Genomic DNA, 24284 nt, shown 5'->3' on the forward strand with positions numbered 1-24284 from the left:
CTATGTTCATCATCAATATTGGCCTGACATTTTCTTTTCTTGTTGAGAAACAAGACAAGAACATCAGGATGATGTTTGTCTCATAAAATGATTTGGGAAGGATTCCCTCTTTTTGGATATTTGGAATAGCTTCAGAAGGAATGGTACCAGCTCCTCTTTGTATGTCTGGTAGAATTCGGCTGTGAATCCATATGGACCTGGGCTTTTTTTGGGTGGTAAGCTCTTAATTGCTGCCTCAACTTCAGACCTTGTTATTGGTCTATTCAGGGTTTCACCTTCTTCCTGGTTTAGGCTCGGAGGAGGCAAGTGTCCAGGAATTTATCCATTTCTTCCAGATTTACTAGTTTATGTGCATAGAGTTTTTTGTAATAACCTCTGATGATGGTTTGAATTTCTTTGGAATCTGTGGTGATATCCCCCTTATTGTTTTTTATTGCATCAATTTGGTTATTCTCTCTTTTCTTTTTTATTAATCTGGCTAGTGGTCTATTTTGTTGATCTTTTTGAAAAACCAGCTCCTGGATTTATTGATTTTTTGAAGGTTTTTTTGTGTCTCTGTCTCCTTCAGTTCTGCTCTGATCTTAGTTAATTCTTGTCTTCTGCTAGCTTTTGAGTTTTCTTGATCTTGCTCCTCTAGCTCTTTCTATTTTGATGCCAGGGTTTCAATTTTATATCTCTCCTTTCTTCTCATGTGGGCACTTATTGCTATATATTTCCCTTTAGAGACTGCTTTAAATGTGTCCCAGAGATTCTGGTATGTTGTGTCTTTGTTCTCGTTGGTTTTGAAGAACATCTTTATTTCTGCCTTCATTTCATTGTTTATCCAGTCAACATTCAAGAGCCAGTTGTTCAGTTTCCATGAAGCTGTGCGGTTGTGAGTTAGTTTCTGCATTCTGAGTTCTACTCGATTGCACTGTGGTCTGAGAGACTGTTTATTATGATTTCCGTTCTTTTGCATTTGCTGAGGAGTGACTTATTTCCAATTATGTGGTCATTTATAGAGTAGGTGTGATGTGGTGCTGAGATGAATGTCTATTCTGTGGATTTGGGGTGGAGAGTTCTGTAAATGTCTGTAGGTTTGATTGTTCCAGGTCTGAGTTCAGGTCCTGGATATCCTTGTTAATTTTCTGTCTGGTTGATCTGTCTAATATTGACAGTATAGTGTTAAAGTCTCCCACTATTATTGTGTGGGAATCTAAGTCTCTTTGTAAGTCATTAAGAACTTGCCTTATGTATCTGGGTGCTCCCGTATTGGGTGTGTATATATTTAGGATCGTTAGCTCTTCTTGTTGCATTGATCCTTTTACCATTATGTAATGTCCTTCTTTGTCTCTTTTCATCTTTGTTGGTTTAAAGTCTATTTTATCAGAGATGAGGATTGCAACTCCTGCTTTTTTTTGCTCTCCATTTGCTTGGTAAATCTTCCTCCATCCCTTGATTTTGAGCCTTTATGTATCCTTGAATGTGAGATGGGTTTCCTGGATACAGTACACTGATGGGTTTTGGCTTTTTATCCAATTTACCAGTCTGTGTCTTTTGATTGGGGCATTTAGTCCATTTACATTTAGGGATAATATTGTTATGTGTGAATTTGATGTTGCCATTTTGATGCTAGCTGGCTGTTTTGTTCGTTAGTTGATGCAGATTCTTGATTGTGTTGATGCCTTTTACCATTTGGTATGTTTTTGGAGTGGCTGGTACTGGTTGTTCTTTTATATGTGTAGAGCCTCTTTCAGGAGCTCTTCTAAAGCAGGTCTGTTGTTGATGAAATCTCTGAGTACTTGCTTGTTCACAAAGGATTTTATTTTTCTTTCACTTATGAAGCTTAGTTTGGCTGGATAGGAGATTCTGGGTTGAAAGTTCTTTTCTTTAAGGATGTTGAATATTGGCCCCCACTCTCTTCTGGCTTGTAGGGTTTCTGCTGAGAGATCTGCTGTGAGTCTGATGGGCGTCCCTTTGTGGGTAACCTGACCTTTCTCTCTGGCTGCCCTTAGCATTTTCTCCTTCATTTCAACCCTGGTGAATCTGATGATTATGTGCCTTGGGGTTGCTCTTCTTGAGGAATATCTTTGTGGTGTTCTCTGTATTTCCTGGACTTGAATATTGGTCTGCCTTGCTAGGTTGGGGAAGCTTTCCTGGATAATATTCTGAAGAGTATTTTCCAGCTTGGATTCATTCTCTTTGTCACATTCAGGTACATCTACCAAACGTAGATTAGTTCTTTTCACATAGTCCCACATTTCTTGGAGACTTTGTTCCTTCGTTTTTAACCTTTTTTCTCTATTCTTGCCTTCTCGTTTTATTTCATTGAGTTGATCTTCGACCTCTGATATCCTTTTTTCTGCCTGGTCAATTCAGCTATTGAAACTTGTGCATGTTTCGTGAAGTTCTCGTGTTGTGTTTTTCAGCTCCATCAGTTCACTTATATTCCTCTCTATGTTGTCCATTCTCATTAGCGTTTTGTCAAATGTTTTTTCAAGGTTCTTAGTTTCTTTGCATTGGGTTAGAACATGTTCTTTAAGCTCACTGTAGTTTCTTATTACCCACCTTCTGAAGTCTGATTATGTCATTTCATCACACTCTTTCTCCATCCAGCCTTGTCCCCTTGCTGGTGAGGAGTTGTGATCCCTTTTAGGAGGAGAGGTGTTCTGGTTTCAGGTGTTTTCATCCTTTTTGCGCTGGTTTCTTCCCATCTTTGTGGGTTTATCCACCTGTTGTCTTAGTAGTTACTGTCTTTCAGATTGGGTCTCTGAGTGAACTTCCAGTTTGTGGATGCTGAAGTTACTTCTTTTCCTTAGCTTTCCTTCTTATAGTCTGGCCCCTCTGCTGTAGGACTGCTGAGGTCCACTCCAGGCCCTGCTTGCCAGGGAATCACCTGCAGTAGCTGCAGAACAATAAGGGTTGCTATCAGTTTCCTCTTCTGCTATCTTTGTCTCAGAAGGATGCCCGCCAAATGTCAGTCTGTTTTCTCCTTTATGAGGTGACTCTTTGGATATACGGGGGTTAGGGAGCTGTTTGAGAAGACAGTCTGTCCTTTATTGGAGCTCAAGTCCTGAGCTGTGAGCTCCGTTGTTCATTCAGAGTTTCTGGGCAGGTACCTTTAGGTCTGCTGCAGCAGAACTCATAAACTTCCTTTTTTTTTTCCCCTAGGTGCTCTGTCCTAGGGAGTTAGGGCTCTGTTTATGAGTTTCCGTTGTGCTACTGCCTTTTTTTTTCCTTTCAGGGCTGCCCTGCCCAGCAAGGAGGCAGCCTAGTCACTGTCTGCCTGCAGAGGCTTTGCTCAGCTGCTGTGGGCTCCGCCCAGCTGCTGTGTGATCTTCCCTGCAGTCCTGTTTATATGGGTGTAGTTAGAAATGCCTTGTCTATGGTGGCCCGCCTCTGTTATGTCGGGCTCTCTCTGTAGTGGCAGGTTGCCTCAGCAATGGTGGGTACCTCAGCAATGGTGGGCTGCCTCAGCGATGGTCAGACTGCGTCTGTAGTAGTGGAGTGTCTCAGTAATGGCAGACGCCCCTCCTCCACAGAGGTGGACCGTCCCAGGTTCAGCTTTCCTTGCTGTGAAACTCTTAACCCAGAACGTTTTCAATTAGTTTTTTGTTGTTGTTGTTGTTGTTGGGGCTGAAGTGGGACCAGCCGAGCCTGATCGCCTGGCTCCCTGACTCAGAGTCTTTTTTGTTGTTATTGTTGAACGGTCGACTCTCTCCCAATGTTCCAGTCACCTGTTGAAAAGGTGCCGGGATCTCCCGGGCCGCCACTCACTGAGCCAGCTGAAACAGCAACGCTGAGTTTCCTGGTGGTTTTTTTGCCTAGGAATCTCCTGGCCTGGCTTGCTATTTCAGATGAATGGGCGACTCTGCTATCTCAGGGCTCCAATCGCCAGCTAAGATGGCACCCGGACCAGTGTCTTTTGTATGGAGAACCGCCGTGCCAGGGTGCAGGCAAAGCAGCCGTGCGGGCCAAAACAGCCGCCCCAGCCGAAACAGTCACGCCAGCCGAAACAGCTGCACTGGTGACCTGTGGGGCTTCTCCGCCTGGTAATCTCCTGGTCTGTGGGCAATAAAAATCCGTCTGGAAATGCAGTGTCCACTCACCCTCTGCACTTTCACTGGGAGATGCAATCCTGAGCTATTCCTAGTCGTCCATCTTCCCCCCATCAAATTTGTCTTTTTTATGCTGAAATCATTCAAAGTCTTCTCCTCTAGCTATTTTGAAAATATAATGGATTATTGTAAACTATAGTCACCATACTAATCTGTCAAACACAGGCCTTATTTCATCTATCAAACTGTATATTTGTACCCCTTTAATCAACCTCTCTACATTCCTTCAGACTCCCCACCATTTCCAGCCTCTTATAACCAGTAGTCTACTCTCAATCTTCATGAGATCCACTTTTTTAGCTTCCACATATGTGTGAGAACACAAGACATTTGTCTTTCTGTGCTTGGTTTTTTTCACTTAATAACCTCCAATTCCATCTATGTAGTTGCAAATTATAGGATTTCATTTTTATCGCTAAGTAGTAATCCATTGTGCACATATACCACAGTTTCTGTATCTATTCATCTGTATATAGACACTTAGGTTAATTCATATTTTGGCTATTGTGAGTAGTGCTACAATAAACATGGAGTGCAGATATCTATCTGGTCTATTGATTTCCTTTTGGATGTATACCCAATAGAATAATTGCTGGATCATGTGGTAGTTCTGTTTTTAATTTTTGGGGAAACCTCCATACTGTTCTGCACAGTGGCTATACTAATTTACATTCCCACCAACAGGTATGAGAGTTCTCCTTTCTCTGTATCTTTGCTAGCATCTGTTATTTTATGTCTTCTTGATAATAGCTATTTTAACTGGGGAGAAATGATATCTCATTATGGTTTTGATTTGCTTTTCTCTGATGATTAGTGATGTTGAGCATTTGTTCATAAACCCGCAGGTTGTGTGTATGTCTTCTTATGAGAAATATCTATTCAGATATTTGGGCCATATTGTAATGTAATTATTTGTGGTTTTTTTTCTTTATTGTACTTTAGATGAATACTATATCTGGCATTTCTCCCCATGTTATCCCTCCCCCTCAACCTCCCCACCCCCTGCTGTCTCTCCCCTACCCCCTGCAACTGCCCCAAGTATATGATGCTCCCCTCCCTGAGTCCACGTGTTATCATTGTTCAACACTCACCTATAAGTGAGAACATGCAGTGTTTGGCTTTCTGTTCTTGTGTCAGTTTGCTGAAAATGATGGTTTCCAGATTCATCCAAGCCCCTACAAAGGACATGAACTCATCGTTTTTTTATGGCTGCGTAGTATCCCATGGTGTATATGTACCACATTGTCTTTGGCCAGTCTATCATTGATGGGCATTTGGGTTAGTTCCCGGTTTTTGCTATTGTATACAGGGCTGCAGTGAACATATGTGTGCATGTGTCTTTATAGTAGAATGATTTATAGTTCTTTGGGTATATACCCAGTAATGGGATTGCTGGATCAAATGGAATTTCTATTTCTAGATCCTTGAGAAATTGCCACACTATCTTCCACAATGGTTGAAATAATTTACACTCCCACCAACTGTGTAAGACTCTTCCTATTTCTCCACATCCTCACCAGCATCTGTTGTCTTCAGATTTTTTAATGATTGCTATTCTAACTGGCATGAGATGATATCTCAATGTGGTTTTAATTTGCATTTCTCTAATGACTGGTGATGATGAGCATTTTTTCATATGTTTGTTGACCTCATATATGTCTTCTTTTGTAAAGTGTCAGTTCATATCCTTCGCCCACTTTTAAATGGGGTTGTTTTCTTCTTGTATATCTGTTTTAGCTCTTTGTAGATTCTGGATATCAGCCCTTTGTCAGATGGGTAGACAGCAAAATTTTTTTTACCATTTTGTTCGTTGCCAGTTCACACTAATAATGGTTTCTTTTGCTGTACAGAAGCTCTGACTTTTAATTAGATCCCTTTTGTCTATCTTGGCTTTTATTGCCATTGCTTTTGGTGTTTTAGTCATGAAGCCCTTGCCTATGCCTATGTCCTGGATGGTTTTGTGTACGTTTTCTTCTAATGTTTTTATGGTGTTAGGTTTTATGTTTAGATCTTTAATCCATCTGGAGTTAATTTTAGTGTAAAGTGACAGGTAGGTGTCCAGTTTCTGCTTTCTACACATTGCTAGTCTTCCCAACACCATTTATTAAACATGGAATCCTTTCCCCATTGCTTGTTTTTGTGAGGTTTGTCAAAGATCAGATGGTTGTAGATATGTGGTGTTGCTTCTGGGGCCTCTGTTCTGTTCCATTGGTCTATGTCTCTGTTTTGGTACCAGTGCCATGCTGTTTTGATTACTGTAGCCTTGTAGTATAGTTTGAAGTCCGGCAGTGTGATGCCTCTGGCTTTGTTCTTTTTGCTTAGTATTGTGTTGGCTATGCAGGCTCTCTTGTCATTCCATATGAAGTTTAAAGTGTTTTTTCCAGTTCTTTGAAGAAGGTCATTGGAGATAGCATTAACTCTATAAATTACTTTGGGCAGTGTAGCCATTTTCATGATATTAATTCTTCCTAACCATGAGCATGGAATGTTTTTCCATCTGTTTATGTCCTCTCTTACTTTGTTCAGCAGTGGTTTGGTAGTTCTCCTTGAAGATGTCCTTTACATCTTTTGTTAGTTGTATTCCTAGATGTTTTATTCTCTTTGTAGCAGTTGTGAATGGGAGTTTGCTCTTGATTTGGCTCTCTGTCTGTTATTGGTATATAGAAATGCTTGTAATTTCTACATATTGATTTTGTATCCTGAGACTTTGCTGAACCTGCTTATCAGTTTGAGAAGATTTTGGGCTGAGATGATGGGGTCTTATACATATACAATCTTGTCATCTGCAAATAGAGACAATTTGACTTCCCCCTTTCCTAATTGAATATCCTTTATTTCTTTTTCTTGCCTAATTGCTCTGTCTAGAACTTCCAATACTTTATTGAATAGGAGTCATGAGAGAGGGCATCCTTGGCTAGTGCCTGATTCCAAACGGATTTCTTTCAGTTTTTGCCTGTTCAGTATGATATTGGCTGTAGGTTTGTCATATATAGCTTTTATCATTTTATGATACATTCCATTGATACCTAGTTTATTGAGTTTTTAGCATAAAGGGCTGTTGAATTTTGTCAAAGGCCTTCTCTGCATCTATTGAGGTAATCATGTGCTTTTTGTCTTTGGTTCCGTTTATGTGATGGATTACATTTATCGATTTGCATATGTTGAATCAGCCTTACATCCCTGGGAGGAAGCCTAGTTGATCATGCTGGATAAGCTTGATGTGCTGTTGCAATCTGTTTGTCAGTATTTTATTGAAGATTTTTGTGTCGATGTTCATCATGGATATTGGCCTGAAGTTTTCTTTTTTCATTGAGTCTCTGCCTTGTTTTGGTATCAGGATGATGTTGGTATCATAAAATGACTCAGGGAGGATTCCCTCCTTTTGTATTATTTGATACAGTTTCAGAAGGAATGGAACCAGCTCCTCTTTGTACGTCTGGTAGAATTTCGATGTGAACCCATCTGGACCTTGGCTTTATTTTGGTTGGTATGTTGTTGATTGCTGCCTCTACTTCAGCCCTTGTTATTGGTCTATTCAGGGTTTGAACTTCCTCCTTGTTTAGTCGTGGTAGAGTACAAGTGTCTAGGAATTTATCTATTTCTTCCTAGTTTACTGGTTTTTGTGCATAGAGTTGTTTGTAGTAATCTCTGATGGTAGTTTGTATTTCTGTGGGATCAGTGGTGATATCCCATTTATCATTTTTTATTGCATCTATTTGATTCTTCTCCCTTTTCTTTTTTGTTAATCTGGCTAGCAGTCTATTTTTTTGATTTTTTCAAAAAACCAGCTCCTGGATTTATTGATTTTTTGAAGGTTTTTTTTTTTGTGTGTGTGTGTGTGTCTCTGTCTCCTTCAGTTCTGCTCTGATCTTAGTTATTTCTTGTCTTCTGCTAGATTTTGTGTTTTTATTTTTATTTTATTTTATTTTTTTATTTTCCTCCTCTAGCTATTTCAATTTTGATGATAGGGTGTCAATTTTATATCTTTCCTTGTTTCTCATATGGGCATTTATTGCTATAAATTTCTGTCTCGACACTGCTTTAAAGGTGTCCCAGAGATTCTGGTAAGTTGTGTCTTCATTCTGATTGGTTTATAATAACATCTTTATTTCTGCCTTCATTTCATTGTTTATCCATTTGACACTCAGAAGCAAGTTGTTCAGTTTCTGAGTGGTTGTGCAGGTTTGAGTGTGATTCTTAATCCTGAGTTCTAGTCTTAATGTGCTGTGGTCTGATAGACTCTTTGTTATGATTTCCATTCCTTTAAATTTGCTGAGGAGCGATTTGCTTTCAATGATGTGGTCAATTTTGGAGTAAGTCCAATGTGGTGCTGAGAAAAATGTTTATTCTGTGGATTTGGGGTGGAACGTTCTGTATATGCCTATTAGGTCTGCTTGGTCCAGCTCTGCATTCAAGTCCTGGATGTCCTTGTTAATTTTCTGTCTCATTGATCTGTCTAATATTGACAGTGGAGTGTTAAAGTCTCCCATTATTATTGTCTGGGAGTCTAAATCTCGTTTTAGGTCATTAAGAACTTGCTTTATATATCTCAGTGCTTCTGTGTTGGGTGCATATATATTTAGGATATTTAGCTCTTCTTGTTGGATTGATCCTTTTACCATTATGTAGTGTCCCTCTTTGCCTCTTTTGATCTTTGTTGGTTTGAAGTCCATTTTATCAGAGATTAGGATTGCAACCCTGGCTTATTTTTGTTCTCCATTTGCTTGATAAATCTTCTTCCATCCCTTTATATTGAGTCTGTGTGTGTCTTTGTATGTGAGATGGGTTTCCTGAATACAGCACACCGATGGGTCTTGACTTTTTATCCAATTTGCCAGTCTGTGTCTTTTGATTTGGGTATTTAGGCCATTTGCATTCAATGTTAATATTGTTATGTATGAATTTAATCCTGCCATTTTGTTGCTGGCTGATTTTCTTTCCCATTAGTTGACTCATTTTATTCATTGCATTTTTGGTCTTTGCCAACTGGTTTGCTTTTGCAGTGACTGGTACTTGTTCTTTCCATGCTTAGTGTTTCTTTCAGGAGCTCTTGTAGGGCAGGTCTGGTGGTGAAAAAATCTCTCAGTAATTGCTTGTCCATAAAGAATTTTATTTCTCCTTTACTTATGAAGCTTAGTTTGGCTGGATATGAGATTCTGCATTGAAAGTTCTTTTCTTTAAGGATGTTGAATATTGACCTCCACTCTCTTTGGTGTGTAGGGTTTCTGCCAAGAGATACACTGTGAGTGTGATTGGCTTCCCTTTGTGGGTGACCTGACCTTTCTCTCTGGTTGCCCTTAGCATTTTTTCCTTCATTTCAACCCTGGTGAATCTGATGATTATATACCTTGGGATTGCTCTTCTTGAGGAATATCTTTGTGGAGTTCTCTGTATTTCTTGAATTTGAATGTTGAACTGCCTTGCTAGGGTTGGGAAGTTCTCCTGGATAATATCCTGGAGCATGTTTTCCAGCTTGGATTCATTCTCCCCATCATATTCAGGTACACCGATCCAGTGTAGATTAGGTCTTTTCACATAATTCCATATTTCTTGGAGGCTTTGTTCATTTCTTTTCACTCTTTTTTCTCTTGTCTTGCCTTCTCTTTTTATTTCATTGATTTGATGTTCAATCTCTGATATCCTTTCTTCGGCTTGATTGATTTGGCTATTAAAACTTGTGTTCTCTTCATGTAGTTCTCGTGCTGTGTTTTTCAACTTCATCAAGTTGTTTTTGTTCTTCTCTAAGCTGGCTATTCTAGTTAGCATTTTGTCTAACCTTTTTTCAATGTTTTTGGTTACTTTGCATTGAGTTAAAATATGTTCCTTTAGCTCAGAAAAGTTTATTATCTACCTTCTGAAGCCTGTTTCTGTCAATTCATCACACTCCTTTTTGATCATGTTATGTTCCCATGCTGTTGAGGAGTTGTGATCCCTTAAAGGAGAAGACATGTCTGGTCTTTGATGGTTTCATCTTTTTTGCACTGTTTTTTCCCCATCTTTGTGGATTTAGCTGGCTGTGGTCTCAGAGAACTGCTTGATGAGGTCACTTGTCTGCCTGTCAATTATTTCTGTTTTTTTTTTTTTTTTTTTTTGCTATTGATTTAATGAAGCTTCTTACATATTCTGTTTATTAATATCTTATCAGATAGATAGTTGGCAAATATCTTTTCCTGTTCTGTGGGTTGTATCTTCACTTTGCTGTGTGTCCTTTGATGTGCAGAAGCTTTTTAGATTGATGTGATACCAGTTGTCTATTTCTGTTTGGCTTGTCTGTGCTTTTGAGGTTTCACATTAAAAAATGATGGTCGAATAGGAACAGCTCTGGATTGCAGTTCCAGCTCTGGATTGCAGTTCCCAGTGAGAACAACACAGAGAGTGAGTGACCACTGCATTTCCAAATGAGTGTTTACTGCCCACAGACCAGGAGCTTCCCAGGCTGACAAGCGCCACAAGTTTCCAGCATGGCTGTTTCCCACAACACTGTAGGCCTCCATACAGAAACACACACAAATCTGGGTGGCAATTTCAACTGGTGATTGGAATGCCTGAGTTACAGAGCCACCCATTCAACTAAAAAAAAAAGTGAGCTGAAACAGGGAGCCAGGCATCTGGCTCAGTGCATCCCATTCCTACAAAGACCAGTAATCTGAAATGCTCTGCATTGAGAGTTTTGCTCCAAGTGCCACTGGACCCAGGCCGGTCCAGCTCAGTGGGGGAAGGGCATCAGCCATTACCGAGCCAGTCCACCACTACTGAGGCAGTCCACCATTACTGAGGCAGTCCGCCATTACTGAGGCAGTCCACCATTATTGAGGCACACCGCCATTACTGAGGCAGTTCCAATTGTACCTCTGTAAGCAAACCACAAGGAAGTTCACACAGCATCTAGGCAGAGCCCATGGCTGTGCAGGAACCCCTCTGCTGGCAGACTGTGACTAGATTACCTCCTTGCTTGGCAGGGCATCTCTGAGAAAAGACAGCAGCACATCAGGAACTTATAAATAAAGCCCCACCTTCCCAGGACAGAGCATCTGGGAAAAGAGGCAGTTATAAGTTCCACTGCAGCAGACTTAAACATACTTGCCCAGCAGCTCTGAATGGATCAATGGAAGTCCCAGCTAAGTACTTGAGTTCCTATAAGGGACAGATTGTCTCCTCAAGCAGCTCCATGACTTCCGTATATCCAAGAAGACATCTTGTAAAGGAGAGCTCAGCTGATATCTGATGGGTACCCTTCTGGGACAAAGAGAAGAAGAAACTGGCAGCAACCCTTACTGTTCTATAGCTGCTGCAGGTGATCCCCAGGCAAGGAGGGCCTGGAATGGACCTCCAGCAGTCCTACAGCAGAGGGTCCTGACTGTTACAAGGAAAACTTTAAAAACAGAAAGAAATAACATCAACATCAACAAAAAGGATGTCCACTCAGAGACCCCATCTGAATCACTAACTACAAAGACCACAGGTAGATAAATCCACAATGATGAGAAGAACCAGTGCAATAAGTATGAAAACACCAAAAACCAGAATACCTCTTCTCCTCCAAGGGATCACAACTTCTCACCAGCAAGGGAACAAAGATGGATGGAGAATGAGTCTGATGAACTGACAGAAACAAGCTTCAGAAAGTGGGTAACAACAAACTTCTCTGAGCTAAAAGAACATGTTTTAACCCAATGCAAAGAAACTAAGAACCTTGAAAAAAGGTTTGACAAAATGCTAATGAGAATAAACAGCTTAGAGAAGAATATAAATGACTTGATGGAGCTGAAAAACGCAACATGAGAACTTCGCAAAGCATATACATGTTTCAATAGCCGAATCAACCAAGGAGAAGAAAGGATATCAGAGATTGAAGATCAACTCAATGAAATAAAATGAGAAGGCAAGATTAGAGATAAAAGGGTGAAAAGAAATGAACAAAACCTCCAAGAAATGTGGCATTATTTGAAAATACCTAATCTGTGTTTGGTAGATGTACCCAAATGTGACAGAGAGAATGAATCCAAGCTGGAAAACTTGCAAAATATCCTGAAGGCACGATATTATCCAGGAGAACTTCCCAAACTAGCAAGGCAGGCCAACATTCAAGTCCACAAAATACAGAGAACTCCACAAAGGTATTCCTCAAGAAGAGCAACCCCAAGGCACATAATTATCAGATTCACCAGTGTTGAAATGAAGGAAAAAATGCTAAGGGCAGCCAGAGAGAAAGGTCGGGTTACCCACAAAGGAAAGCCCATCAGACTCACAGCATATCTCTTAGCAGAAGCCCTGCAAGCCGGAAGAGAGTGGGGGACAATAGTCAATATTCTTAAAACAAGGAACTTTCAACCTAGAATTTCATATCCAGCCAAACTAAGCTTCACAAGTGAAGGAGAAATAAAACCTTCAAAGAAGCAAGCAACTGCTGAGAGATTTCATCACCACCAGGTCTGCCTTACAAGAGCTCCTGAAAGAAGCACTATACATAGAAAGGAACAGCCAGTACCAGCCACTCCAAAAAACATACCAAATGGTAAAGCCCATCAACACAACAAAGAAACTGCATTGACTAACAGGCAAAACAACCAGCTAGCATCAAAATGGCAGGATCAAATTCACACATGACAATATTAACCTTAAATGTAAATGGGCTAAATGCCCCAATCAAAAGACACAACTGACAAATTGGATAAAAAGTCAAAATCCATTGGTGTACTATATTCAGGAAACCCATCTCATGTGCAAGGACACACATGGTGACTCAAAATAAAGGGATGAAGGAAGATTTACCAGGCATATGGAGAGCAAAAACAGAGCAGGAGTTGCTATCCTAGACTCTGATAAAATAGACTTTAAAGCAACAAAGATCAAAAGAGACAAAGAAGGGCATTACATATTGGTAAAAGGATCAATGCAACAAGAAGAGATAATGATCCTAAATATATATGCACCCAATACAGGAGCACCCAGATAAATAAAGCAAGTTCTTAATGACCTACAAAGAGACTTAGACTCCCACACAATAATAATGGGAGACTTTAACACTCCACTATCAATATTAGGCAGATCAACGAGACAGAAAATTAACAAGGATATCCAGAACTTGAACTCAGATCTGGACCAAGCAAACCTAATAGACATCTACAGAACTCTCCACCCCAAATGCACAGAATATTCATTCTTCTCAGCACCACATCGCACCTACTCTAAAATTGAGCACACAATTGGAAGTAAATAACTCCTTAGCAAGTCAAAAGAATGGAAATCATAACAAACAGTCTCTCAGACCACAGGGCAATCAAACTAGAACTCAGGGTTAAGAAACTAACTCAGATCTGCACAACTTCATGGAAACTGAACGACTGGCTCTTGAATTTTGACTGGATAAACATTGAAATGAAGGCAGAAATAAAGATGTTCTTCAAAACCAATGAGAAGGAAGACACAACATACTAGAATCTCTGGAACACCTTTAAAACAGTGTCTAGAGGAAATTTTATAGCAGTAAATGCCCACAAGAGAAGAAAGGAAAGATCTAAAATTGATACCCTATCATCAAAATTGAAAGAACTGAGGAGCAAGATCAAGAAAACTCAAAAGCTAGCAGAAGACAAGAATTAACTAAGGTCAGAGCAGAACTGAAGGAGATACCAAAAACCCTTCAAAAAATCAATAAATCCAGGAGATGGTTTTTTGAAAAGATCAACAAAATAGACAGATTGCTAACCAGATTAATAAAAAAGTGAAGAAATAAAATAGATACAATAAAGAATGATAAATGGGATATCACCACCAATTTTACAGATATACAAACTACCATCAGAGATTACTACAAACAACTCTATGCACATAAACCAGTAAACCTGGAAGAAATGGATAAATTCATGGACACTTGCACCCTCTGAAGCCTAAACCCGGAAGAAGTCAAAACCCTGAATAGACCAATAATAAGGGCTGAAGTTCAGGCAGCAATTAGTAACCTACCAACCAAAAAAACCCAGGTCCCGATGGGTTCACAGCTGAGTTCTACCAGACATACAAAGAGGAGCTGGTACCACTCCTTCTGAAACTATTCCAAACAATACAAAAAGAGGGAATCCTTCCCAAATCATTTTATGATACAAACATCATCCTGATACCAAAACCGGGCAGAGACTCAACAAGAAAAGAAAACTTCAGGTCAATGTCCGTGATGAACATAGATTCAAAAATGTTCAATAAAATACTGGCAGTCCGATTGCAACAGTACATCAGTAAGCTTATCCATCACGATCAAGTGGGCTTCATCACCGGAATGCAAGTCTGGTTGAACACACACAAGTGTATAAATGTAACCTACCACATAAACAGGACCAAAGACAAAGACCACATGATTATCTCAATAGATGGAGAAAAGGCCTTTGACAAAATTCAACAGCACTTCATGCTAAAAACTCTCAATAAACTAGGTATCAATGGAACATATCTCAAAATAATAAAACCTATTTATGATAAACCCACAGCAAATATACTGAATGGGCAAAAACTGGAAGCATTCCCTTTGAAATATGGCACTAGACAAGGATGCCCTCTCTCACCACTCCTATTCAACATGGCATTGGAAGTTCTAGCCAGAGCAATCAGGCAAGAAAAAGAATTAAAGGGTATTCAATTAGGAAAGGAGGAAGTCAAATTGTCTCTATTTGTAGACAACATGATTGTATATGTAGAAGACCCCATTGTCTCAACCCAAAATCTCCTGAAATTGATAAGCAACTTCAGCAAAGTCTCAGAATACAAAATCAATGTGCAGAGATTCCAAGCATTCCTATACACCAATAACACTGTAAAACAGTGCCAAATCAAGGGCGAATTCCCTTTCACAATTGCTACAAAGAGAATAAAATACCTAGGAATACAACTAACAAAGGATGTAAAGGACCTCTTCAAGGAAAACTACAAACCACTGCTGAATGAAGTAAGAGAGGACACAAACAGATGGAAAAACATTCCATGCTCATGGTTAGGAAGAATCAATATTGTGAAAATGACCATACTGCCCAAAGTAATTTATAAAGTCAATGCTATCCCCATCAAGCTACCTATACCCTCTTCACATAACTGGGAAAAAACCACCTTAAACTTCATATGGAACCAAAAGAGGGCCCACATAGCCAAGACAATTCTAAGCAAAAAGAACAAAGTTGGAGGTATCTTGCTACCTGACTTCAAACTATACTACAAGGCTACAGTAATTGAAGCAGCATTGTACTGGTACCACAACAGAGATATAGATCAATGGAATAGAACAGAGGCCTCGGAGGCAATCTACATCTATAACCATATGATCTTTGACAAGCCTGACAAAAACAAGCAATGGGGAAAGGATTCCCTGTTTATAAATGGTGTTGGGAAAACTGGCTAGCCATGTGCATTTCTGCAGAAGCTGGACCCCTCCCTGACACCTTACACTAAAATTAACTCCAGATGGACTAAAGAGTTAAACATAAGACCTAACGCCATAAAAACCCTAGAAGAAAACCTAGGGAAAACCATTCAGGTCATAGACATAGGCAAGGACTTCATGACTAAAACACCAAAAGCATTGGCAACAAAAGCCAAAATAGACAAATGGGATCTAATTAAACTCCAGGGCTTCTGTACAGCAAAGGAAACGATCATTAGAGTGCACTGGCAACCAACAGAATGGGTAAAAAATTTTTGCAATCTACCTATCTGACAAAGGGCAAACATCCAGAATCTAAAAAGAAGTAAAACATATTTACAAGAAACAAACAAACCCAGTCAAAAGTGGGCACAGACATGAACAGACACTTTTCCAAAGAAGACATACATGAGGCCAACAAGCATATGAGAAAATACTCATTGTCACTGATCATTAGCGAAATGCAAATCAAAACCACATTGAGATACCATTTCATGTCAGTTAGAATGGCTATAATTAAAAAATCTGGAAACAACAGATGCTAGAGAGGATGTGGAGAAATAGGAACACTTTTACACTGTTGGTGGGAGTGTAAATTAGTTCATCCATTGTGGAAGACAGTGTGGCAATTTCTCAAGGACCTACACATAGAAATTCCATTTGACCCGGCAATCCCATTACTGGGTATATATCCAAAGGATTATAAATTATTCTATTATAAAGACACATGCACACATATGTTCATTGTGGCACTGTTTACAATAGGAAGACGTGGAATCAGCCCCGATGCTGTCAAGGAAAATGTGACACACATACACCATGGAATACTATGCAGTTATAAATGACGATGCGTTCATGTCCTTTGTAGGGACATGGATGCATCTGGAAATCATCATTTTCATCAAACTGACCCAAGAATAGAAAATCAAATGCTGGTGTTCATTTGTTTTTCTTTTCTAGTTCTTTGTGGATGAAAGTTAGCTTTTTTATTTAAAAGGTTTGTTTTTTTTCTAAATGTAGCTATTTATCAGTATAAACTTCTCTCTTAGTGCTGCTTTCACTGCATGTTCTAAGTTTTGGTATATGTCGTGTTTCCATTTTCCTTTCACTCAAGATATTTTAAAACACTTCTGTTGTGTTTTTTTTTTTTTTTGGTCATTTTTTCAGGAAGGTATTGGCGATTTCTACATATTTGTGTATTTTCCAATTTTTCTTTTATCATTGATTTCTGCTTTCATATCTTTATGGGGTACTTAATATAATTCGTTTTCTTAAAATTTTCATGACATGCTTTCTGGACTAACAGATGATCTGTACTGGATAAAAAAAACTTTGTGTTTGCTTGAGAAGAATGTGTCTTCTGCTACTGTTGGATGGAATATATGCATATACCTATTAGGTATATTTGGTCTACTTAATATGATCTTAGTTTTCTTAAAACTCCCAATACTTATTTTCTGGACTAACAGATTATCTATATTGGACAAATTTCAGCCACTGTATATCTTTTGATTGGAGAGTTTAGTCCATTTGCATTTAAAGAAATTATTGATAGGTAAGGACTTACTAATGCTGTGTGTTAGTTGTTTTGAACTTTTTTTTATTATTATACTTTAAGTTCTGGGATACATGTGCAGAATGTACAGGTTTGTTACATAGGTATACACGTGCCAGGGTGGTTTGCTGCAGCCATCAACCCATCATCTACATTAGGCACTTTCTTTTTTTTCCCATTTATTTATTTTATTGCATTTTACATTTTGGGGTACATGTGAAGAACATGCAAAATTGTTGCATAGGAACACAAGTGGCAGTGTGATTTGCTGCCTTCCTCCCCATCACCTACATCTGGCATTTCTCCCCTTGCTATCTCTCCCCAGCTTCCCACCCCCCACCCTCCCTCCCCTATTTCCCCCCAACGGACCCCAGTGTGTAGTGCTCCCCTCCCTGTGTCCATGTGTTCTCATTGTTCAACACCCGCCTATGAGTGAGAACATGCGGTGTTTGATCTTCTGCTCTTCTGTCAGTTTGCTGAGAATGATGGTTTCCAGGTTCATCCATGTACATTAGGCACTTCTAATGCCATCCCTCCCCTAGCTCCTGACCTCCCGACAGACTCCAGTGTGTGATGTGTCCCTCCCTGTATCCATGTGTTCTCATGGATTGTTTTGAACTGTTTTATAGTTACTTGTTCTTTTCTTCTTCTTTTGTCTATTTATCTTTTGTGTATCTAGTGCAGATTTTGTGTGTGTGGGGGTTTACCATGACACTTACAAAAGATGTTGTATAGTTAAAATAGTCCATTTTAAGCTGATAACAACTTAACTTTGATAACATACAAAAACTCAACATTTTAACTTCTTCTTACTCCAAAGGTCACAATTTACACACTTTTATATTGTGTATCCATGAACACCTTTAAAAAACTCTTTTTATAGCTGGGCGCGGTGGCTCACGCCTGTAATCCCAGCACTTTGGGAGGCTGAGGCGGGTGGATCACGAGGTCAAGAGATCAAGACCATCCTGGTCAACATGGTGAAACCCCGTCTCTACTAAAAATACAAAAAATTAGCTGGGCATGGTGGCGCGTGCCTGTAGTCCCGGCTACTCGGGAGGCTGAGGCAGGAGAATTGCCTGAACCCAGGAGGCGGAGGTTGCAGTGAGCCGATATCGCGCCATTGCACTCCAGCCTGGGCAACAAGAGCGAAACTCCGTCTCAAAAAAAAAAAAAAAAAACTCTTTTTATTCTTAATCTTTTTGCCTTGTAATGTTTACACCAGAGTAAAAATTATTTATGCATCACCATTATAGTGTTAGTGCATTTTGAATTTGACTATACTTTTATCTTTACAGTGAGTTTTATACTTTCATATATTTTAATTTTTTTATTATTCTTTCATTTCAACTTGAAGAACTCCTGTTGTCATTTCGTGTATGGCAATTCTAGTGTTAATGATCTCCCTCAGCTTATTTTTGTCTAAGGGTCTTTATCTTTCTTTCCTTCTGAAAAAACAGATTTGTTAGATATAGTATTCTTGGTTGGCAGTCTTCCCCCCACCCCCACCCCTCCGCCACAGCACTTTGAGTATATTAGCCCATGCTGTCCTGGTTTGCAAAGTTTCTGAAAAGAAAGTTGCTGAGAATCTAATGGGGATTCTTTTGTATATGAGAAGATGCTTTTCTGTTGCTGCTTTCAAGATTCTCTTCTTTGACTTTTGAGAATTTGATTATAATGTGTCTTGGTGAATATCACTTTATATTTAATCTATTTCCTACTCTTTGGGCTTCATGGATCTGGATGTTTATTTTCCGCTCTTGATTTGGGAAGTTTTCTGTCATTATTTCTTTAAATATGCTTCTTTCTTCTTCTTTGCTCCATCTGGAACTTTCACCACATGTATGTTAGTTTATTTGATGGTGTTCCATAGATTTCTTTTCTTTTTATCTTTTTTTTCCCATTTGGCCCCTCACTGGGTGGGTAATTTCAAGTGACCTATTTTTGAGCTTCCTGATTATTTCTTTCATTTGACTGAGTTTGCTATTGAAGCTCCCTATGGAATTTTTCAGTGAAGTCATTTTGTTCTTTTGCTCCCGAATTTCTGTTTGGTTCTTTTTTTATGGATTCTCTTTGTAGAACTTTTCATTTTGCTCAAGTGTTGTTTTCCTGATATCATTTAGTTGTCTTTCTATGTTCTCCTGCTCACTGAACTTCTTTAAGATAATTATTTTGAGTTCTTTGCCACTCACTTCATAGATCAACATTTGTTTAGGTCAGTTATTGATGCTTTATTTTGTTTTGTTGGTCGTATTATTCATTATCCTCATTGCCTTGTGTTGGTGTTTTCACTTGAAAAAGTAGGCATCTATTCCAGTCTTTGAAGACTGGGTTTGGCAGGTAAAGCCCTTCACCAGTAAGCTCATTCAGAGCTTCTTGGTAAGTTGGCTGGTGGGGTTCAAGTCTATGGTTGCTACTGAAGTCCTTGGATGGACTTGCTGGATGTCTGAGTCAGTAGGTATGTGGTTTTGGTTCCTGGGTCCACAGGGGCCAGCTTAGTGGCTGAATTATCTGGTGTGATCCTGGGTCCTGGTTCTACGGCAGTAGGCCTGAAGTTGGGTCTGTGTTGAAATGTATGGTGTCTAGGTCTTTGAGGGCGAGCCAGGAGCCTGGGGGTATAAGTTCTGGTTTGGTTCCATAGTTTGTTGGGTCCCTGGTGGCACATTCCTCTGGAAGACATCTGGGTTCATGAGGATGGACCTGGGGTTTGGGTCCTTGGGGGCTATCCTGAAGTCTGAGTCCATGGGAGCTGGTCTGGTACTGCAACAGGCCTGGGTCTGTAGCTCTAAGTCTTCCTGCAAATTTCTGTTGTGAATTGATTTGCTGCCTTTCCGGTTATGTCACCTCTCTGAATAAGCCCTCTCCCTCCATGACTTACAAGATTTCAGTTTTTTGTCATCTCCAAATCTTTTACTGTCACTTTTATAGGTTTAGGATGAGGATAGTGATAAATGTGTATGTATAACCTAACATGTTTAATGGGTGGTTTAGAACTATTTTTCTAAATGACATTATTAAAAATTTATATTGGTATATGTCTTATACTAATTTAATAGTATAAAATGTGTATAATTTATATATATATAAATACATATATATTTGAGAGTGTACTTAAAATATTTACTAATGGAGGTATTGGATAAAAAATACCTAAAAACTACACATTTTGAGAATATATATTAAATATTTGAAAAATCTTAGTATATAAAGATAGAAATTGATTTGTGATTTCCTTAAATGACAAATACTAAAAGTTTCACAAGAGCAAAATGTAACAAATTCAGTTATAAAGCTTGGTATACACACAAAATCAAATGTCTTAGATTAACTACATGAATTTCCAGAAGGTGCTACTGAGTAAAATTTCAGGAATTTTTTTAGCCCAAATTTATGGGAGAATCTTATTATTAGAACTATCCAAAAATGAAATGGGCTGATTTGAGTTTTTTAAAATTTTAATAATCTGTTTTATTCTCTTTCTTTTCATCATGTATATTTATGTGTGATCTTCAGAGATACTGTATATGAGATTTTTGGGTGATTTATTGGGCTACAAAAATTCTAAAGTCCCTCTTAAGTCTGATATTCTGTGATTTAAAATGGAATCTAAAGTTATAAAGTGACATAGTATGATCAGTTTTGAATAGGCAAAACAGAATTCAGAGTGATAGTTATGTGTGCAATGTATTTTGTAGTTATAGCTTCATCTTTACTGTTTATAGCTAAAATTTTATCTCATTGACATGACTTATAGAAGGTGTTCTCAATAGGGCTTATACAGAGCTCCTTGATTCTTTCAAAGCAAGGGCTTGTCTTGGTGAAAAAGACATCCATCCCTTTCACTGGGCTGTTTTTCATGTGGTACAAAAGTAATTAGATGTCAGGCTTTACTAGTATAGTTTTAAGTCTTATCTTGAGGACACCTAAGGCTTATTTAATACCCAGGCATCAGTCAATTAGACCAAAAACAAAAACAAAAAAAACAAGTCAATTTTATGAGTCTATATGAGTCAGGCATTTGATTATCCTGAGAAAACAGGGGTCTGTCTTCTTTCACTGAAGCTTTCCTCTGCAATCGATTAACTGCTGACTCTTGTTCTATTGACCCTCACTAATTTGTTGCATGATCTGTCATTCCTTATCTAGAGTAAAAGGAGACTCCTCTGCAAATATAAACAGCTGATGAGGTTAAGGGGAACTCAATCTATTCTGGTGTCAGTTAATGTTCATAGTGTGTATCTCTGTGAAGGGCCAGATCTTGGAGGTTGCTGCATTGCACATTTTCCAAGATCAAATTACAAGTTATGGCTCTCTTTTTTTTTTACAAACACCAAAAGTGGCTGGGCAGCCAATACCAGCATGGATACTACAAATTAAATTTTGACTTTGTCTTCACATTATTCTTTCATTTTTTTTACATTATGCTATTACTAATGTAAGATCCTGCCTTTATGTGGAAATAGCATTTAGAGACTTAATAATTAATTTGCTCTTGTCAGCTAAGGATTAGATGCTGCTGCTACTTCATTTTACTCTCAAGTATATGTATATCAAAAAATTGTGTGGCTTGTTTAAAGCAATATTAGATCTAATCCTATCATTAATATAAACAATTAGTACAACTTTTTAAAGGCTATTGCTGCCGGTTTCATGTTTGGTGAATATCATTCATATCTCTATATTCATTTCTCAAATCTTGCTAAACTTTTTCGTGGGTTGTCATATCAAATTTCCATAATAATCTTAAGAACATTTTTCTAAACTTTTGCTGAATTAGATGGTTAGATAATAGACATACAATGAGGAATTTACTGGAATGGACTTCTGAGCTATCCAAGGTAAGGTACGATCTTAACACTGCTGAATTCTTTTCCCAACATTAATACCTTATCACCTATGATCAAATTTAAATGTGACAGCTTACAGACCACTGATGCATTTAGATACTGCAGAAATATATTGGAAATTTTAGAGAGGCAAAATAGTTAGATTTAAGAGCATAGACTGACTTCTCTTCTGACACTCTCACCTAAAATCTATAAAATGGGGTACTAAGAATTTACTTAATCCTTATCTGAGTCTAAAGTGCTTCCATCTTTTGATTCTGTCTAATACCCACTGTTACTTTTACGGGATAAAATCACATACAGGCTTCTGAATAGCCTGTTGGTTTCTCACCTCAACACCTTCATTGTTTTCTGTACCTATTTGAGTCTTTGTCTTCTTAGTCAGCTGGGTTATCTTTCAAGACAAAATTCATGTATTTTCTTTTCTGTTAAGTCTTTGACTAATCAAAGGAGAGAACTCCTTTTTTTTGTGCCCTTACCTATCAAATATTACAGCTCTTTCCACACGACATAGTTATCTTGATTTAATATGCAAGTCTTTCTCTCAGGTTTGTGCACTCTAAGAATTTAGTAAGTGCTGGACAAGTGCCATTTCTTATCCTAGAGTGTGTTGGATCAGTTATCAATTGCTACACAACAAACCACCTAAATATGTGACTGAAAATGACACTAATGTGACTGGATGATATTTTGATTAGTCTCCTTTGTACTCACTCATGTGGCTGCAGTCAGCTGGCAGCTTGGCTGGGACTAGATGGTATAACATGGGCTTACTCATGTGTCTGGTGCCTCAGTTGGGATTGGAATGACTAAACTTCTTTCTCTTTGTGTCTTTCACCTGTGAATTTTCACACGATGGTGGGCAAATCCCACTGGACAAGTACTTATAAAGGCTCTGCTCTGTTGTGTTTGCTGATGTTCCCTCAGCCAAAGCAGGTCATGAACCAAGCTCAGAGTCAGTGTGGGAAGGGACTATGAAAGGACCTGAGACTGAGTATGGTGGCTTATGCCTGTGATTCTAGCATTTTGGGAGGCTGAGGTGGGAGGATTGCTTGAGTCCAGGAATTTGAGGCCAGTCTGAGCAACACAGCGAGACCCCATCTCTAAAAAAATAAAAAGAAAAGAAAGAAAGGACCCAGATGCCAGGATATGTGACTCATTGATGCACTACTGTAACAGTCTAGCATATTCATTTACCTTCATTGTCTACCTGTTAAATAACATTCATTAAAAACTCCTTTTGATTATTTTTCTTCTACAAAACATCTTCTGTGTTGTCTCCAAAGTTTTTCTTACATGTTTCTATTACACATGGGATAGTCTTCTACTATCTCTCCTGGCAGCACTAGTGAGGTGCACATTAAGAACTTGGAGGATGCATTCATTTATACTCCACCTTGTTCCAAAAAATGTAAGGTATCAACTTGGAAATAGGGGATATAGGGTCACCTTGGAAATTTTAACTGTATAATTTATTGTATAGGATTTAATACATGTTGCCTCCCAGGTCAAGTCAGTGCTATTGAAGGTAATAAAATATCCAAAATAAATATATTACTTCTTAAATTTTGATTTTGGGAAGATAAAAACAAAAAACTCCAATTCCCTGTGTAAATAAGGGTTCAGGGAGTAGGGCACATTTATGTGCAGTGGGAATGAAATTGTTGTAACTGTTCTATAAAGCAACTTGGCAGTCTATATTGAGACCTTAAAAAGTTCATATTGAGTCAAGTCCAACGGTCTTACTTTTAGAAAATTATTCTAAGGGAATATCTTAGATAGACAGTTATGTGCAATGATATTTATTGCTGCATTATATATGGGGACAAAAGTAAAAAAAAATCCAGTTAGGGAAGTGATAAAGTTATGGAATAGCTCTATAGTGGAATATTATGCAACCAGTAAGAAGTTATCTGTAGAAAATAATTGTAATGACTTAGAAAATTGCTCATGGTGTACAATGTGATTGCAAGGTATATAGAGGATTAATTAAATTCTGTAAAACATTGTATGTAGGAATGAGTGTGTGTGTGTGTGAGAGAGAGAGAGAGAGAGGGAGAGAGAGAGAGAGAGAATGTGGTCAGTGAACAACAACTATATTTAGCATACTCTTCTTCACACTGGGATGCACAGGGAAAGAAGAAAGACATGGTTATTTCTCTCACTCTGCCTACAGATTAGTGGGGAAGACACGCTAAAGGGCACAGATGCTCATTGGAATAACAGCCAGATTTAATGTGGAAAAGGACCAAAAAGAAAGTGGAGTGAGGAAGAAGCGTTGTTGGTTTGAAGGGACTGAGTGAGGGAGGTAAGTATTTATCTGGGGTAAGGGAGAATTGTAGGTGTAAGAGATGGAATGACTACTGCAAATGAGCTAA

Source organism: Sapajus apella, unplaced genomic scaffold (assembly GCF_009761245.1).
Source record: "Sapajus apella isolate SASKATOON/1434 unplaced genomic scaffold, GSC_monkey_1.0 scaffold1, whole genome shotgun sequence".
Classification (NCBI taxonomy): domain Eukaryota; kingdom Metazoa; phylum Chordata; class Mammalia; order Primates; family Cebidae; genus Sapajus; species Sapajus apella.